A 5,841-nucleotide genomic window follows, 5' to 3' on the forward strand; every position below is an offset into this window, starting at 1 on the left:
AATCAGAAATGGTGAAAATCCGCTGATTACTGACAAGTGCCCCCAGCAAAGACAGTTTTGTCTTGGTCAGGGTTTGGCAAACTTTTTCTGTAGAGCCAGACAGTGAATTTTTTCAGCGTCGTGGGCCCTGTGCTCTCAGTTCGGACAACTATGCCATTGGAGCTGAACACAGATGGAAAAGACTGGATTCCAGTAAGACTGCGCGAAGAGGCTGTAGGCTTGATTTGAACTGTGGGCTGCGAATTGCCAGCTCCCCGTCTAGGGCATTTATAGCTGGAAGGCCTGGGGCCTAGGGTCTCCCTCCTCTCCTCTCCTGCTTTCTCCTCTTAGTTTTTTTTCTTTCTCTATCTACTTCCTCCCTCTCCCCCAATCCCTCCTGACAGCTGTCTGGCCCAGCCTCTGCCTGAGTGCGCACTAAAAATATCGCCACAGCAGCCGAAGCACCTGGGGGCCCTGCCTGGAGCATGCGCCGGGAGCCGGCTGTGCGACCTTGGCCCGGGCACCCACTCTGCGCAGCCGGCTCACGGGCAGCCCCTCCCTGATAACCCGAGCCAGAGCCACAGCTGCCCCGTGATTTTGCCATGTTCCTGCGACATTTAGATCACACTTAAGGCCTTTGCACCCACGGTGTCCTCTCCCTGGGATGCCCACCAGCCGGCCACATATCAGCCAGCATGCTGGATGCCGCCCTCACGGGGCAAACTGGCAAGCGGGGGAGTCACACAGGAGGCTACAACAACCCATGGTGTCGGGTGGGGATGGGGGGGGGAGCACGATGCCAGAGGAGGACCCACATGCCGCTTGGGGGTGAGAAAAGGCCCCATGAGGAAGCGGAGGATTAAGCCATGTTGGGGGCAGAGGGAGAGCCCATCTGGCAGGGGACCCACAGAGGCCCAGGCTTGGTCTTTTAAAGGAACCGAAAGAAGACTGGTAATATTGAAGCTCCCCAAGGGGAGGCTGCGGGGTGGGGCCGGCCCTCTAGCTGCCCAGACATCCCGCTGAGCAGCTGGGACTTTCCCTTCAAGGGGCTGGGGGTGGGGCAGGGGAGGCTGGGGGGCTTTTCTGGGAAGATCCGGGCTTTTAGGAGGTAATGGTGGAGGAGGGGAGGGTTGCCTCTCCCTGTAATAGTGCAATAAGCTCTAATCTTCCAGGCCCCACCTGCTAGGGCCCCTCCTCCAAGAAGCCCTCCATGTTCTCCCTCTGGTTCTGGCCTACTCCCCCCCCCCCAACTTTTGGCTCTTCCTGAACTGCTCCCTTTAAGATGCCACCCTGTCCATCAGCAAGTCACCCTCCTCTTTCCTTCTAGTCTGTAACAGTCTGGGTTGCTGCCAGGACAGGACAAGGCCGGCACCCGCCTACACACAGTATGTGCCTTCCCCGACCTGGCACATAGTAGGTGCTCAGGAAATGGTTGCACTTCTGGTGACCTGGGGATGTTACTTATCCTCTCTGTGCCCCCCCCACCCTCCTTCACCCCCCATCTCAGAAATAAGAAAATTGGCCTGGACCCCCAGATTTCCTTCCCCAACAAACAGTTCTGCATCCCGTCCTCCCCATCCCCACAGCATTGTTTTAGGATCTGAGGTCAAGGTGGGTGGGCGCTTTGGCACCAGTGAACCTGAGTTAATTCTTTTTTTTTTTTTAAAGATTTATTTATTTATTTGACAGATAGAGATCACAAGCAGGCAGAGAGAGAGAGAGGAGGAAACAGGCTTCCCGCTGAGCAGAGAGCCCGATGTGGGGCTCGATCCCAGGACCCTGGGATCATGACCTGAGCCAAAGGCAGCGGCTTAACTCACTGAGCCACCCAGGTGCCCCAAACCTGAGTTAATTCTTGTCTTTGACATATCTTTGGTGTGTGACTTCAGAGAGTAGCTTGCCATTGACTTGCCATTGAGTCCCAAGACTCAGTCCCCTGTTCTATAAAATAAGATATCACCACCGCCACCCCCTTCCCCCTGGTTGGGGACTGGGGGAGGTGTGTATGGGGAGTGTAAATACATTTGTCCCATATGAGTGGTGCCAGGGCCCCCATGAGGCTTCCAGCCTTTTGGGGGAAGAGATGACGCCCAGCCATGCCCTAACCCTGGGGCGGGGCGGGTTGGGGGGTTGTTCAGCATTGGACTGGAAGGAAGCCTGACCAGGGCTTCTGTTTAGGAACTAAGAGCTGAGTTAATGGTCAGATGTAGAGCTGGGAGGAGAGCACTGCGGCCAAGGGAACAACAGGGGCAAAGGCCCTGAGGTGGGATTGATTTTGTCAGGTCAGCAGTGAGCCGGCAGGGAGAGACGAGGACAGGGCTGTAGACAGTGTCTGGCTTCACAGGCCTGGAGGGCTGTGGGAGGGCGTGGGGTCTTTACTGAGGGTGCCAAGCCCTAGAGGAGGGTTTGGAGCTGCGGAGGAAGGTGATCCGTCCCTGTCTGAAACCCTCACCATGGGACCAGGTAGACATCCTGGATCCACCGAAATGTGCACTGGAATGGAGCAATTAAGTTAACGGGGTGGGTGGAGGGTGGGAGCCAGGTTTTTCACATTGGGCTGGAGGTTCTAGACAGGCAAGGGGAGGAGACTAGAAGAATCCATTTGCTAATGCATGAGGTGTAGAGACGTCTGCATGAATTCATGTGTAACAATTCAGATGCAGACCGTTATGTGTGGAGCTATTTACAGGTCTGTGTGTATATACAGGTAATAGACACATTTTGTGTCCTTGCTGTCAGCTGTGAGGCCTAGAAGCAATGATCCCCAGTAGCCAGCAGCACACGAATGCCCCGATCTCAGTTTGTGTTAGCGCAGCAGTGTTCCTCTGATCTGTGGGGAATATGTTCCAACATCCCCGGTGGAGGGGTGCCTGGGTGGCTCAGTCATTAAGCGTCTGCCTTCAGCTCAGGTCATGATCCCAGAGTCCCAAGATGGAGTCCCACACCCCGCTCCCTGCTCAGCGGGGAGTCTGCTTCTCCCTCTGACCCTCATCCTGCTTGTGCACTCTCTCTCAAATAAACAAAATCTTTTTTTTTTTTTTAAAGATTTTATTTGACAGCAGGAGAGCACAGACCAGGGGAGCAGCAGGCAGAGGCAGAGAGAGAAGCAGCCCCCACTGCTGAGCAGGGAGCCCGACAAGGGGCTCGATCCCAGGACCCTGGATCATGACCCGGGCCGAAGACAGCTGCCTAACCAACTGAGCCACCCAGGAGCCCCAGTAAATAAAATCTGAGGAAAAAAAAAAAAAAAAAAAAAAGATCCCCAGCGGATGCCTGAAACCAATGAGAGCCCTGAGCCCTATATTTATACTATGATTTTTCCTATACATACCTATGCTAAAGTTTAATTTATAAACTAGGCACATTATGACAATAATATTATAATAGAAGTTTATGTGAATGTGGTCTCTCTCTCAAATTCTCATCTTGTGTATTCGCCCTTCTTGTGATGATGGGAAATGATAAAATGCCTACGTGAGGACATGGAGTGAGGTGAATGACTTGGGCTTTGTGACATAGCGTGAGGCTGCTGTTGACCTTCTGACCATATGTCAGAAGCGCCATCATCTGTGTCTGGAGTGCGGGTGACCACGCTGTGCAAAAGGGGAGACAACTGTATTCTCCAGCAAAAGCTGCTTCTTGGAGAAAAGGCTGATTCTAGGACTGGAGCAGGAAATACAGGAGATGAGCGTGAAGCATTTTGTAAAGACAAAGTGAGGAGGTGCTAAGAGGGGAAAACCACCGATGGGACGGGGGAGTGTCAAAGAGCCTGAGAACTAACCCAGGAGCCTCTGATGGCCAAAGCTGGAACCATTTGAGCAGGAAAAACAATAAAGTAAGAGCAGATTTTAACCCAAAGTATAAAATAAATATCCACGAGTGCATACTGATGTGAATGATAACAGGGAGATGAGAGGAATTAAAAATAATTTGTGCAGGGGGGAAGCCCGACTCCTCACCCCTTCAGTATGGGCTGTGCGTGGTAACTTCCTTCCGCAGGGCAAAGCACCAGAACCCTTTGGAAGAGAGTGACTTTGCGGTGGAGACACAGAGGCCACCTCAGCCAGGTGATCCAGGTGAACATCATCGTAAAGAGTCAGGCTGATGGCATGTGCCCTGGACTTGGTGTGACAAGCAGGCTGCTTCACCTCTGTGTTCCTCCCCAAAGCTGTCACCCCCAGGCCAACCTTGAAAAAACACGAGACGGGGCGCCTGGGTGGCTCAGCAGTTAAGTGTCTGCCTTCTGTTCAGGTCATGATCCCAGGATCCTGGATTCTAGCCCCGCATCAGGCTCCCTGCTGGGCTGGAAGCCTGCTTCTCCCTCTCCCACTCCCCCTGCTTGTGTTCCCTCTCTCATTGTGTCTCTCTGTCCACACCTGACCGGTTCTCCTCAACATTGCCCGGGTCATCAACAGCAAGAAAGTCCGAGAAACTGTCTCTGCCCAGAGGAGTCTCAGGAGGCCTGAGGACTGTATGTAACCTGCAGTCTGGAGGCAGAGAAAGGATATTAGGGAAAACAGAGAAAATCTGAATAATGCATGGACTTTAATAATAATGTCCTGGGAGCGACAGGGGGGCTCAGTTGGTTGGGTGTCTGCCTTTGGCTCAGGTCAAGATCCCAGGGTCCTGGAGCGCCTGGGGGGCTCCTGGATTAAAGCCTCTGCCTTTGGCTCAGGTCATGATCCCGGGATCCTGGGATCGAGCCCCGCATCAGGCTCTCTGCTCCGCGGGGGGCCTGCTTCTCCCTCTGCCTGCTGCTCCTCCTGTCAAATAAATAAAATCTTATAAATAAATAAATAAATAAATAAATAAGAATAAAATATAATGTCCCAGTATCAGTTCACTAATTGTAACAAATGTTTCATATTAATGTAAGGTATTAATAATAGGGGAATTTAGGTGTGGGATACACAGGAATTCTGTACTAGCTTCACAATAATTCTGTAAGCCAAAAACAGCTCTAAAATCATCTATTTAAAAAAAAAAAAGTCTACAATTGCCATGGGAGCAGGGACTTTTCTGGGCAGGGGTGGAGGCAACAAGAGGCCCAGCTAAGAAGCCGAGACAGCCTCTAGGCCTGGCCTCGGGCCATGGAGGGGGATACAGGAAAAGGGACAAAGTGGGGTGTTTTGGAGACATGGCGTCAGCAAGACCAACGTGGAGGACGGGAAGAGAAGCCTGTGGGACTCCAGAGGCCCATGCTCCTGGGCTGCCCTTGCTAAGCAGTGAACAACAGTGGAGAGGCAGACCTGGGGCGGGGAGGTCACCCCAGTGTTCCAAAGGAGGGTTGAATGGCAGGAGCGTTGTATAAAACTCATTGTATGGGGGCCCAGGTGAGGGAGATGGAAGTTTTTCTGACTTGTGACAAGACAGCATTCTTGGGGTAGTTCTTCCCAGTCCTGGGGCCGGATCCCAAGACTGCCTTCAAGGATGCGGACTTGCTGTGTGGCCTCCTGGCAAGTTCTTGTCTTCGCGGTGTCTGTTTCTCCACCTGTAAAATGGGAATCGATAACGTCCCGCCCACAAGTTTGGGGGGGACAGCACATGAGCCCAGTTTAGTGCCTGGCACACAGTGGGACCTCAATAAACTGTGATCACCCTTTCCTCCTCCCTCTGGGTCTCAGGTGGCGGGAGACGAGCCTGCCGCTTTAACTTATGCAAATACACTGCGGGTGGTGGAAGGGGGGGGTAATAAAAAGCCTGGTTTCTGGATCAACCAATCAGCTCGCGGGACTGAAGGAGCTTCTAAATGGCCCAATGGCGGGCCGCGAGTATTCCAAGCCCGCCCCTGCCTCCGGGTGGCGTCTTGTGGGTGGGGACTCTCGACGCCACGCCCCGGGGGCGGAGTCAGGCGGCAGCCGC

The sequence above is a fragment of the Meles meles genome, chromosome 20 (genome assembly GCF_922984935.1).
Source record: "Meles meles chromosome 20, mMelMel3.1 paternal haplotype, whole genome shotgun sequence".
Classification (NCBI taxonomy): domain Eukaryota; kingdom Metazoa; phylum Chordata; class Mammalia; order Carnivora; family Mustelidae; genus Meles; species Meles meles.